At 45.2% G+C, this 14,126-nt stretch overlaps 2 pseudogenes; one reads left to right on the top strand and one right to left on the bottom strand.

Moving 5' to 3' along the window:
* Window positions 1-105: 105 nt before the first annotated feature.
* Window positions 106-186, bottom strand: LOC114677954 (small nucleolar RNA U3; annotated as a pseudogene).
* Window positions 187-13,132: 12,946 nt separating this feature from the next.
* On the top strand, window positions 13,133-14,003 carry LOC114677757 (p53 apoptosis effector related to PMP-22 pseudogene; annotated as a pseudogene).
* The last annotated feature ends 123 nt before the right edge of the window (window positions 14,004-14,126 follow it).

The following is a 14,126-nucleotide window of genomic DNA, read 5'->3' as shown; positions in this document are numbered from 1 at the left end:
AGTTATTGTCATTTAAGCCAGTTTTATTTCATTTCAAAGAAATAAGCAAGGGGTAACATCACAGTTGGTATCTAATTTGCTCCTACCTGGAATTTTTTTTTTTTTTTAATAATATCAGTGCTCTACAAATTCAGAGAAACTTCTCTAGTAACAAACTATAGAAATGATCCTTGAGAGTATAGTCTTCCTTTTTTTTCAAGAAAATTTGAAAATATTTAGGGTATTGGTTCTAATGGAGCTCACTTCACCTAGTTACTCTCTTATTTATGTTTTTGGGTGGTTGGGTTGTAATGTAGTAGAAAATGGGGTCATGTACATAAGCAGATGAAAAGAAAAAATTAGGAAAAGTATTGGAAGCTATTGGAGAAGGAAGGAAGTGGCAAAGTTGGAAGTTAACAATTAAAAAATCCAGCTGGTGCTTGTGCTGCTGGTGTGTGGCCCGCTCAAGACAGGGGAGTGGCCTAGGTCACAGCAGTAAGGGCCTCGGGCTACAGAAGCTCGGACTGTATTCCCGCAGGACTGCTGGTCTACTCTTGCTAGGCCCTAACTGCTCTATGCTTGCCAGTGCATGGTTGTCTGTTTCTTCAGAAATACATTTTGGAGTAAAGAATATTGTACATAATATATATAAGCGATCATTATCTGTAGCAATTGGAGGAAGTAAATTTATTTTATTTAATTGGAGGCGGGGGATTTGTTTTTACTGTGCCTATAACGTTACTAAGTCAATCTTCCATTAATTTCTAGGAATTAACTCATTTGTTCATTCAACACATTTATTGAAATCTAAGTTATTGAGCCCCTGGAAATTTAACAGTCATCAAGACATAAATGATTCTGGATGCCTGTATCATGTACTTAGCCTGTAACATGTACTTTTGTCTCTGCATGGAAGTTAGATAATATTCAGAATCCAAGAATATTGGCATCAGGCATACCAGTCTTAAAATGCTAGCCAGGTTGATGGAGGGATGGATGGATGACAGGCCGACAAATAGATAAGATGTTATATATTGTTCACCCCACTAGACCATATGGATGCCTTAAGCTCAGTGACTAACATGAAAACCACTATATTACATGGTGGCATCATAGAACTAGAAGGGAAGTGCAGCGGAGGCACAAGAGGCAGGGATTCATTCTGCTTAGGAGCCAAGGGTAAAGGTGCTTCACAAAAAAGATCACTGAGTAGAGCGTTGACATTCTAGTTGGAAAAAGAAAGTGCATAGCCCATGCCAGGGCTGGAGCGCAGACTGCTGGGGCTGGCCCACCCCCTGCATGTCAGTGAAGTGGTAAGAAATTGGGCTCTGAAGGAACATGTGAAGTAGAGTCACAGTGGTGGGGAATCTTGAATTCCTGGTTTAACGTGGACATGGTTCTCCACTGCCTTCAGAACAAGGAACTTTTGGGACAGGGGTGGCAATCAGATCTGGTTCTTGCACAGAGAAGGGGTCCAAGAGTAGGAAGAGAACAGTGGCAGAGAACTCAATTTTGACCATCTGTCAACATGAAAAAAATGAGACAGAGTCAAAATACTTTAGAAATATGGTCAGCATTACCGAGAGAGACAAGTCATACGAAAATCCTGTTTCTGGCTTGGAATAGATAGCCTTTAATGGAGAGACAAAAAAGGGAGCAAGTCCTGAACATAGAAAGGAAATTGCAACAGGGTTTGGCCACGCATTTGAGATGCCTGGTGATGGGCAAACCTGGAGGCAGTTGAAAGTTTGGGTTGGAACTTCCAGAGGATGAAGATAAAGAGAAACATGTAGTGGCCATTACATTTCATTGATATTTGAAGTCATGACGACTTAGAAGTCATCTATAGGAGTGTGAAAGGGGGGAAAGAATGAAGCTGAGTGTGTGTCAAGGACCCACATCTAAAGGACCCACATCTAAAGTGAACAGTGAGACTATGAAGGTATTTGAGAAAGAACCGGCAATGGGATAGGGATAACGAGGGGCAGAAAGCTAAGCCAGGAGGCAGCTGCAAAGAGGCGGTCAGCTGTGTTAGGACTGCTGCAGGGTCAAGGAGGGGGAGTACCAAGAAAGCCATAACATGTGGCAATATGAGGAAGTGTCAGGGCTTAAGAAAGAGTGGGTGCATGTCCAGAAGTGAGGGGATACTACAAGGTTACCAGTTTGCAGTGTGCCATGTTGGTGTGCTGCACCCATGAACTCGTCATTTACATTAGGTATATCTCCTAATGCTATCCCTCTCCCCTCCCCCTACCCCACAACAGGCCCCGGTGTGTGATGTTCCCCTTCCAAGCATGCACCACTGTAGTACATAGGAGAGGCCCTCCTCTCCTCTATGCCTACCCAGGGCCTCCCGTTTAAAACACAAAATCAATGTTCTCACTCATAGGTGGGAACTGAACAATGATTTTGTGCTTTAAATGCGAGGCCCTGGGTAGGCATAGAGGAGAAGAGGGCCCCTCCTATGTACTACAGTGGTGCATGCTTGTAGTCCCAGCTTCTCAGAGGCTGAGACGAAAGGATTGCTTAAGACCAGGAGCTCGAGAAGCGAGGGTGAACGAAGATTCAGCTAAGGGGACAAGAGAGGAATAAATGAAGAGCCTGGATCTTTGGAACACTGGAGAAACTGAAGACTCAACAGGCTGATCTGCCAAAGGTAAAATTTACGGGACTTGAACAAAAGCATTCTTTGGTCTTTTTATTAAGGGTTTCAAAAATCAGTGATGAAACTAGAGAGTTATTCCCATCCTACCCCATTCCAGTATGTTTACTGTATATTTATCTTGTCACAAGATGAGCTCATGCAACGCTGGGAAGTTCTGGGGGGAGGTTCCCCTTACCTCTGCCATTGAACACCATGTATCAGAAGCCCCACAGGAGAGCACACATGGGTAAACGCATTAGCTCTTCGAAGAACAACATGAGAAAAAAGGTATGCCCTGTAGAACAGAAGTGTGGGGAAATTTCCAAACACAAGCATTAAAGAAAGTGCAGCGGTGGTTCACGCCTGTAACCCCAGCACTTTGGGAGGTCGAGGCAGGTGGATCATGAGGTCAGAAGATCGAGACCATCCTGGCTAACACAGTGAAACCCTGTCTCTACTAAAAAAATACAAAAAATCAGCCAGGCATGGTGGCGGGCGCCTGTAGTCCCGGCAACTTGGGAGGCTGAGGCAGGAGAATGGTGTGAACCCGAGAGGCGGAGCTTGCAGTGAGCCGAGAACTCGCCACTGCACTCCAGACTGGGCAACAGAGCGAGACTCAGTTTCAAAAACAAAAAGTGCATGCACACGTCACTGCATTTGCATGCGTGCCTGAAGAAGGAGGGATCCAGGGATGTTGGTGTGTTTAGAGAGCCAAGAATAAATTAGGAAAGTTGAAATTTTTAATACCGTCTGACCAAGCGATGGGGAAAGGTACCTAAGTGGAATTTAAGCACAATCCAAATTTAAGACAAAAACACAATCATTCTTGTCTTTCTCACTGCTTATCACATTGAGTGCCTTCTCATAGACATTCCAAAACATTGAAAATTACTTTTATTCCTATCTGCAGAATCTTCTTGAAATTCATTTATTTAAAAACTGCAGGATATTAAAGAGTTAGCCCTATGCCTCTTCAAAACAAAGCTATGTCAGGACCACACAAATGATACAGATTGAACAGACCTCAAAGAAAAAATACGCTTTAAGCAAAAGCTAAACATCTGTTGTTCATAAAGCTTGCCATAGTGCTAAGGGCAAGAAAAACTTAAAGGGGTAAGCTCTTTTTTCTATCAAGGAGCGATTCTTCTAGTTGAGGAGAAGGTATCTATGTGAAACAAAAAGATAAGCAGTTCTAAAACCAAAACTAATGAATATATAGATATATGTGTATTATATATGTATTCTTATATGAAGGGGTGCCAGTGAATGGGGGAGCACTTTTTAAAGTGGGTAAGTTGTTCTTTGTCTTGAAGTAAGTACAGGATTTGGACTGATGGAAAGGGAAAGCATGAGAATGCAAAAGAGCCCACAGGCGAGGAGCAAAGGATATGAGAGAGGACAGCAGTAGAGCCAGTTCATGAAGAGACGTGACTGCTGGAATAAAGATTTCAGCTTTGCTTTGATACGTGCGTAAAAGCTACAGTAAGGTGTTTATATGTTTGATTCATGTGGGCTTTTATTCCTTAACTTGGGCATTGATTTACTAATTCAGCAAGTGCAGTGCACATTACATACCTAGAATACATCAGGCTCTCTGTTAGGGCTAGGGCAGTGGTTCTGGATCAGGGGCAATATTGGCCCCCAGGAAGCACTGAGCACTGTCTGGAGATGTTCTTCAAGGGTCGCAATGCGGGTAGGTGGCTACTAGCATTTAGTGGGTAGAGGGCCCGAATGCTGCTAAACCTCCTACAATGCACAGAATAACACCCCCCACAGCAAAGAATATTGAAATTTCCAGCCCCAAACATCAATATTGCTGCTGTTGAGAAACCCTGGGCTGCATGGTACAGGTATCTGAGATGTAGTTCTTACCTGCTCTGGGAATCCAAGGGCAGTTGAGGCTGTAAACTAATAATTCCACTCTAGTAAGTTCCCACAATCGAAGCAGGTATCAGGTACTATGGAAGAGCAGAAGATGCCACTCGCTCTGCTTCAGGTTGGAAGGTGTCCTGGAGGAAAGTTGCATTGGAGAGGAGTCTTGGAAGGTGAGCCAGAGCTTGCCAGGTAGGGAAGGTGGGTGGAAGGAGCCAGTTCAAAAATGTAGCATATTTGGGGGCCAGTGGGCAGTTTGGCATGACTGAAATACAGCGTATGTGGTTGGATGGGTTGGGATGAAATAATGGGAGATGGGGTTGGGAAGTTAGGTTGGGGTCTTATCCAGGAAGGTGCTAGAGGCCCTGGTAACCCCTACTCCCAGCCCTACTGATAAGGTCAGTGTCCACAAAGATCATAAAAGGGAATCAAGAAGTGCTGGCTTCCTCAGTTCTGTTCACTGCACTCTTGTCTCTTGTCCATAGATCTTACTTCCTAGCCTGGGCTCTGCCGAGCATGTGTCCTCTGAGTTTTTAGTAAAGTAAAGGGAATAGCAAAATAAAACCATTGCTAGTAATGTACCCTAGAGATGGAAGCTGTCAGGTAATCATTTAGAATTTAAAAGCTCGTCTCCACATTCCTTCAGATGAAGAAAACGGTAGGATAAAAATATAGCACAGCTTATTAGTAACATCTTACCCATTTTTTCCCTAAATGGTTAGAACACGCTGCCTTTCCGTGCTCTGTACATCAGCGTTTCCGTTATTAAAGCTATTTTTCAGTTCTAAATCCTAGGAGGATTTTCCCCATGAATTTAACATGACTAAGGAAACTTGCTCCAGGGTAAAACTTTGCTGCAAATTATCTGAGATAGGCTTCTTAATAAAGAGACCAAAAATGAATCATAGCCTTTTAGTAGTTTCAAATGTGGAGTTACCGTTCTCCTTCATCCCCACTATCATGATTATTCATAATGGAAACGGGCCAGCTTTATAAATAATTACACACAACAAAAGTCCTTTGTGTTCAACGCTGGAGGCTGCTGCTGATGCGGGCCGGGAGAGTGTGTGTGCAAGAGTTAAGGGAGAGAGCACACAAGCCAGGCAAAGCTGTGGCGTCTAAGCTTCTCAAAAGGTCATCCCTACACATGAGGTACGACACCCCTAGACCCAGGCAGCACGTTCTGAAATGGCACTCGGGTTACCTGTTCAAGCCCAAGGCCCTACAAATGTATCGCCATGATTTTCCTGGTCTTTAGATCTCATATAGGCTCTTGTAAATGCAAGTGTGACTTACACAAATGAACAATTGTACTAGAAAAGCAAACTATTAAAACAGCTTTATAAATCCCTCCGAGCACCCTCTCTTCTCTTCCCTCGCTGCAGGACAAAGGGTAAGCCATACCCCTATGCTTTTGTCTGTGGGAGCCATGAGCCCCACCTCTACTTCAGTAATAGATACTAGAGAGCTTTTTCCTCTTCATATCACCTCTATGTTTGAAAGCTCTTTCTCCTTTAAAAAAATTAATTTTTCTTTTTTTTTTTAAGGAGATGGAGGAGTCTTGCCATGTTGTCCAAGCTGGTCTCAAACTCCCAGACCTCAGCCTCTCGAGTAGCTTCGTCTACAGGAACATGCCATCTTTCTCCTTTTAAGAAGAAGCCATGCCTCCCTTCTCCCCTCTGGTATTTAACCTAAATTTACATGCCGTACTTAAGGATCTTTGGTGGAGTCCCTGAGCGGGTGGTTCTAAAGGTCTGATGGGAATTGGTTCATTTCATTCTCATAACATGTCTATGAAGCAGAGATTCTCCTTGGCCTCATTTTACAGATGAGGACCTGAGGCACAGAGAGCCGGAGTGACTTGATCAAGGTCACAGAGCTGGAAAGAGGAGAGCCAGGAGTCACATACAGGGCTCCAAGTGTTCCCCACCCCCACCCAACCCACAGCACTGCTTCTGAGGGGCAGCCTTACACATGGCCAGGGATGCTTCAAAAGGTTTACCTTACCACAGACCATCTGAAGGGATGAAATGGCCAGTACACTTGTTCTCTTTGTTTTTGTTTTGCTTTGCTTTTAAGGAGTGTGACTAACAGCCCAGACCCTCTCCACTAGTGCCCTGGAGTTTGAGGGCACAACCTTTGATTGCACCAGTCCTCATTAGCAAGGGCTCTTTTGGCTTCCCCCTTTGGGCAGCCCCATCCCAGCCCAGGAAGCCATTTTACAGCAATATATGTGTATACATTAATTACCATGCATTTTTATGGAGAAAACACCTTAAAGAAACAGTTAGAAGGCAGACAGGTAAATCAAATGGGATGACAATTCTGGGATCTCCAGTGCTCTTTTTGACTGACTGAAAGGACTATAGAAAACAACTGAAGGACTTCAGTCCTGGCAAGCCTTCGCGGTTTCAGAGTTTCCACGTTATTACTCATCTCCTTACTGGCCCTTCTCCTCCCAGCTTCGAATTTCCACCACTAAGCCCTGGGGAGAGAACAAGAGCTGTGGGCCAGTCAGGCCTTAGCAGGGAGGCAGAGAATGCATGCACGGCCTTCAGCTGTGCAGCGGACCCCCAAGGGCAGCTCCTGTTCCAGGCCCACACCCACCGGGAATCTGGCCAAAAGACCAGAGCCAACTCCACAAAGCACTTCTGAGAAATGGATATTTCACTCAAGGCTTTGAGGAAAGATTCTCATTATATAGGAAATGTGGCAAAAAAAAAATACCTAAAACCCCCTAACTTAAGCATCTCTGTTCCTCCCTTCCAGACACAATAAACAGCAACAGAGAGAGGGGCAGAAGAATGAACCTAATGACTAAAGGAAGGACAAAGTGGAAGAAGATAAAGAACAAGGGAATAAAAAACACTTTTCTGTGAATGTAGGTGAACCAAGTATCTTTGTTGGCTGAGTTAGCAAAGGGGAAGTCTATGGGGAGATGACAGTGAAGCAGGAAATTTCCCTGACCCCTTTGCAGATGGGAACTGGAGTGCAGGTGCTGGAGCTAGCCGGCTGCTTCGGCACCAGCAGGGGCAAACTCCACTCACTCGAATCCATTGCTCTCAGCCCCTCGCGGGAGGGAACACACAGGTGAGTGGATGCAGGAACCGGGGTGAGCGCTTTCAGGCACCAGCAGGAGCAAAACTTTGTGTGGGTCCTGTGGCAGCATCTAGAGGGGAGAACTTGTGATGCTGTCCACAGACAACTGAAGTATTAAACAACTCAGTGTTGCAGTGAGCCGAGACCGCGCCACTGCACTCCAGCCTGGGCGACAGAGCGAGACTCCGCCTCAAACAAAAAAAACAAAAAACAGGCCGGGCGCGGTGGCTCAAGCCTGTAATCCCAGCACTTTGGGAGGCCGAGACGGGCGGATCACGAGGTCAGGAGATCAAGACCATCCTGGCTAACACGGTGAAACCCTGTCTCTACTAAAAAAAAAATACAAAAAACTAGCCGGGCGAGGTGGCGGGCGCCTGTAGTCCCAGCTACTCGGGAGGCTGAGGCAGGAGAATGGCGTAAACCCGGGAGGCGGAGCTTGCAGTGAGCCGAGACCGCGCCACTGCACTCCAGCCTGGGCGACAGAGCGAGACTCCGCCTCAAACAAAAAAAAACAAAAAACAAAAAACAAAAACAAACAAAAAAAAAACAAATAAACAGCTCAGTGGGCCCTCTGCCTTTTTGCATGAGGTAGTTGCTTTCCACCAGCAAGGGCAGAAGGTCAGTGTGACAGCCTTTGGAATCTGTACCTGTGGCACCTGATCTCTTGTTCAGTGTCCAGGAAAAAATCAGGTAGCATGAACAAATTGAAGAGTGGTGAATGTGGAGGATTTTATTGCTGAGGAAAGTGATGAAAGTGATGAAGGGAAGCTGAAAGGGGATGGAGCAGGAAGCTATGCTGTCAAGCTGTCTCTCTGATGTCAAGCTGCTTCTCTCCAACAGCCAGCTGCTTCTCCTCCCTCTGACAGCTGAGCCTGGGGGTTTTATGGGCACAAGACTGGGGGCAGGGTAGGCAGTGGGTGGTTTTGGAAAAGGCAAAATTCCAGCCAGAAAACAGAGATGTAAACTCTCACTTTGGGCCACGGTATGGGTTTTTCAGCTTGAGGATGGGGCCCTCACCATGGACTTGCCCTCTTCTGCCCAGAATTTCTCAGCCTCCTGTCCCTATCAACAGTAAAATAAACACGTGAAATTAACATATTTGCTGCTTCTCTTCTCTTTGTGGCTCTGCATTACTTACGAACCATGAGGGTAAATTTCAACGGCAGGAGAGTGAAGGTGGTGGGATTCTTTCCAAAATTTCTCTGACCATCTCTATGCAGTTTGTCAAGAGAAGGAAGACACAAGCTGCACCTCTTACTGCAGGCCTTACTGAGGCTTTATGCAAGAAATCAATTACAAGTTATCAATTTCTTTATGCAAGAAATCAATTACAAGTTGCTCAACTACAGCTGTAAAAGGAGGATAAGTCTATCTAGCAGAGCCTCAGTTTACTGTCCTAGAACTTGAATATCCATGGCTTGGGAATAAAGGAATGATCACATTTGAATGCAAATGTCCAGGGAAAGCAGATGTAGCTTGTTATCTTGAATAATCTGAGTAATAAGACAATGCCACCTGTTACTTAATGAAAACCAAAGACTGTCCTTGCCTCAATGCCCTAGATGCCAGCCACAAGGGCCAGCACCGTTCCAGGTGTCTCCCTACACATGGACAAGCATTTCATCTGCCAGTCTTGCATCTGTAAACACATCTGCTCAGGACATTCCCTGCACAAAACACTCAGTAACTCCCCATAGCATGCAGAGTTCAACTCATACTCCTCAGCCTGGCAGTAAAAGCCTTTCATCACTTAACATCTACATAACTTTCCATCTCAGGTCCCTGTCCCACCTGCCATTCCACCCACTATTGAGGCTGGCATCAGCTACTCAGCTCCCTGAATGTGCTTTGCATCCCCCTCTCTTCTCACTCCTGGACTTTTGCTGAAATGTTTCAGATGCTTAGGGAGCGCTTTTCTCTTGCTTCCCTGTACTGCAGCGATATTCACCTGACCTAAACTTTCTTCAGGGGCCAGCTTAAATCTCACTACTTGCCAAATTCTTCCATGCAAAATCAATTTCTTCCTCCATTGTAATACCATAGCACTTTGCACCAACACATACCATCAGAGGCGTGTATGTGTGTTTCATGCATATGCCTAGATTACAAAAGTTCCTTCATAGCATTTACCATTATGTGGCATATTATACATTTACTTATGTATTTTGTATTGTCTGTCTCCTCTTCCAGAAAGTACAAAAATTTTGTATGCTTTATTACTGCATTCCCAATGCCTAGAACAGTGCCTAGCAGATAGTAAAGGCTCAATAAATATTTGCTAAATAAATAGATGAATGGGAGCCTAGAGATCCCAGACTGTCTTGTTCATCTCCTCATCACCCCAGAGTGGCTGGCGAAGTGCTTTGCACATGCTTCTTGAATCTGACTGGATGGAAGAGCTGGCCACCTGGGTTTGGCTATGTACATCTCCTCTGCTTTGAACAGAAGACATGGATTTAACTGCCAGTTACGCAGCTGCGATAAGCCAGGCAGACATGATGGGGGCTGAGACTCATACAGGAAACCCCTAGGTTAATGGGCAGCCCTAATTGCTAAATCTAATTAGGAAGGAAATCAGTTAAATTAGGAATCCTTCATGTAAGAAAACCAAACAAAAAGCTGTTGAGCAAAATTTTTCATTCTTCGTTCGCTTTAATCAGCTTCCTTGAAGAAGAAGAGAGGATAGCAGGATTTCAGGAGGAGTGTTTTATTGGGCTAAAAGCCATGCTCCCACGACTACAGAACCCCAAAAAGAAAGAACAACATGGTCTTTGGCCACTAGGTTCCTCTTTGGCATGTGCTCTGGAGGAAGCTGCCTCGTCACCTCTCCAAAGAGCCTGAGGATTATCGCTGTGAAAGCTCAGGCTCTCAGGCTTGAATCGTTGCCAACAGGCTTCCAATTTGAAGGGCTGATCCTCTTAATTGAGCAAAAGCACACCGTCCCCACCTCCCCCCACTGAAGCAAGCGACGCAGAAGCACCATGCAATTCACCTCTACTGCTGAAGCGGTTACTTGTGTGGTCTTCAGTCATTTGGTCCGGAAAGACTGATATTTTTCTCAATATTTGCCATTTTAATGTGTTTGCATCATCATCTTCTGCAGCACCTTAAGTAACACAGAGCTGCCTCTTTCTTTTTTCTTGAGAAACCCATCAGATAGATATGAAAACAAAGAGATACAATAATATGAATATCCCTAAGAATTACCATCAATACCAACAGGATTGATATTTGTGAAAAACTATATATACATCTATACAGTATATTCAAGGCAAATATTCAGGAAGCAGAGTGGTCACATTAGTATCAGCTCCATCAGGATTCTACGTAAGCTCTTTCACAAACCTTGTGAACTGGGACAAGTCGAATAAGCTCTCTAAACTTTGACTTCCTCATCTGTAAAATAGGAATAAAGATAATACCTGTTCATGGTCATTTTGTGAAGATGAAATGAGATAATGCCATAAAGCACTAAACACTGTGCCCAGAATATAGTAACCACTCCGTACATGGTGATTGAATACATTAATAGGCTGCCAGGCATCCTCCAACCACTGGCCCAGACTGGCTACATTTCTGAGACAATGAGACTTATCCTCAAAACAACTGGGTCCTGAGGCTATGTTTACAGCTGTGCTGGTTGCACCATTCAAAGTTTATGCCTCAAGGATCTAGATATTGACTATTACAATTTTACAGGAAATTATCACAATTTCCCAAGAGATGGAAAAAAAGCATCGTGAGGAGTGGGGAGACTTTTTCCACTTTGCACAAAGGCACTCTACGAACAAGCCCTGGCCCTGGGCAGTAAAGACAAGCATTGGCGCCAGCCCCCTGGAAGAAAGCAACTCAAGTTAGATGACTGTTGTTTTAGCCACAGTTGGGCATTCATGGGACTCTAAACACTGTAAGTATTGTGGAATAGGGCTCAAAAGCTGCTCTCACTGGACGGTCTTTTTGGTTTGTAAATGTTAGCTAACCGTGTTTGCTGTCCTTATTATAATTATTATCTTATTTTACTAGATTCTTTGTTGTGTCCAAGCAGTCTGTTCTGTTCAAACACAGTGACCATATCTTTTCATCAGCACAATCCACCTGCCATAATAACGATGAAAAGGCCACCCAAGCTCCCACCACACCATCCTGAAGCCAGTCAGTCTAGCCTGGAATAAGGCTCTCTGCAGACTCAGCCTTCCTTTTTGGAATGGGAACATGTTCTGAATCTGGACAGAGGACTTGAATACCCTCAGGCTGTCTAGCTGAGGGTTGGCAAGAAGGATGAACAGAATAAAGCAAGGAATGTGAGCCCAGGGGATCAAAAGGAACCATCAGGGCAACTACCGCACAGCAACCAGAGATGGGCGTCTGGAATGGTCACCTGAGCAAGGGGTCCTGGGAGCCACAAATAGTCATAAGGACACGGCAGGCCACAGCTCCAGAGTGGGAGCCTCTCGCTTCTTCAAACCCTGATAATATGCTGTCCGTAGCTCCCTATATTAGACTTATACATTGCCTGCTCACCCTCCTGGAAGTTTGTTCATACAAACGTGTAAGAACCATGACTCTGTCCTCCCTCTCACTTGTTTCTACCACAGTAGTAAATCCATGCTGGTTGAGCATAAACCTATCCACTCTCTTTCATCCTATACCTTTCTCTGTCTTGATTGTAGTGATGGTGATCACACAACTGTATGAATTTGTCAAAACCCTAGAGCCATATATACCACAAAGAGTGAATATTACTGAGTGCAAATTAAGAGAGGAGGGTTATGGCAGTCGCTGTTGATTGCCTGCACAACAGCGCTTCTCCCTGACTGCTTCTTTTCTCTCAAAACCCTGATTTTATTTTATTCAGCCTCCTTTAGGGGAGGCTAAACTTTCCCAGCCTCATGGGGATACATCTCGATTAATCTAAACCAATCGGGAATTCGATTCCTCCTGTCACTGATTGGTTTGAAAATGGCATTTGAGAAGATTCTTTTTTTTTTTTTTTTTTTTTTTTTTGAGACAGAGTCTCGCTTAGTCGCCCAGGCTGGAGTGCAATGGTGCGATCTCGGCTCACTGCAAGCTCCGCCTCCCGGGTTCACGCCATTCTCCTGCCTCAGCCTCCCGAGTAGCTGGGACTACAGGCGCCCGCCCCCTCGCCCGGCTAATTTTTTGCATTTTTAGTAGAGACGGGGTTTCACCGTGTTAGCCAGGATGGTTTCGATCTCCTGACCTCGTGATCCGCCCGCCTCGGCCTCCCAAAGTGCTGGGATTCTTGCCAATCTAAGGTGTGAGGGTCTGTGCCAGGTGCGGTGGCTCACGCCTGTAATTCCAGCACTTTGGGAGGCCGAGGCAGGCAGATCACTTGAGGTCAGGAGTTCGAGACCAGTCTGGCCAACATGGTGAAATCCCGCCTCTACAAAAAACACAAAAATTAGTTGGGTGTGGTGGCGGGTGCCTGAAATCCCAGCTACTCAGGAGGCTGAGGTGGGAGAATCACTTGAACCCAGGAGGCAGAGGTTGCCTTGAACCAAGATCATGCCACTGCATTCCAGTCTGGGTAACAGAGCAAAACTAAAACTAAAAATGAAAATAAAAACAAAATTAACCTAAAACATTTTTTAAATAAGATGTGGAAGCTTCTGCTCAGGTTCTCTTTACAAAGGTGCTTCACCCGGCTCTCTGCTGCCACCCGAGCCGATTATGGACCAGGGCCTGGCGGGGCTCCTGCCCTGTGCTATAGCCTTTGACATCATCACACTGGCTGGCGGGGGCTGGCTGCAGGCGAGTGACCACATCTGCACATCCTCGCTGGAGTGGAGACACTCCCACAAGGGCGGCCGCCAGGGTCTCGTGGGGGAAGAAATGGCGAAGAGCAGCTGCTATGCTCCTCTGTGGCTCTGTCACCCTCGAGATCTGTTCCATCCTCTGCTTCTTTGCCCTCTATGGATCCCAAGCGCTTGTCTTCGTAGGAGTGACTGGAGCCTCTCGCTCTGGCTGCTGTGTTCCGGATCATCCTTCTGGTAATACACCCGTGAAGTACACCCAGACCTTCAACCTTCATGCCAAGCCTGCTGTCACATCTATAACTGGACTGACAGCTTCAGATGGGTGCCCACAATTATCCTGACCGGCTGTGCCTTCTCCTGCTGCTGCCTCCCAAACTGCGAAGATGACCTCCTGGGCAACTTCAGACCAAGTACTTACATACATCACCTCAAGTGGGGAATGAGAGAGGGAGAAAATTGCTGGTGGGAAGATGGATTTAGAGGAAGGAACTAGTTGCAATCCATCAGAAGCCATGCTATACGATTAGAGCCCAGTTAAACTTGAGATGAAAATATCAAGCCGTTTTTTATCCTTAGGCTGTTTTCCCAGGCTGCTTTGAACCTATTTTTTGGCAGTTGATGTCACTAAACTAGTCAAAAATGCTAGCACAATTTGGGAGAAAATATTTCTTAAATACTGTTATAATTTCATGTTCTTTTTTGATACATGTTTTGTGAAGTTAAACAAGACTTTCTTTCTTCTAATTACCTCTATTTGA

Source organism: Macaca mulatta, chromosome 4 (genome assembly GCF_049350105.2).
Source record: "Macaca mulatta isolate MMU2019108-1 chromosome 4, T2T-MMU8v2.0, whole genome shotgun sequence".
NCBI classification, from domain to species: Eukaryota; Metazoa; Chordata; class Mammalia; order Primates; family Cercopithecidae; genus Macaca; species Macaca mulatta.
This window is presented reverse-complemented; position numbering and strand designations above follow the sequence as displayed.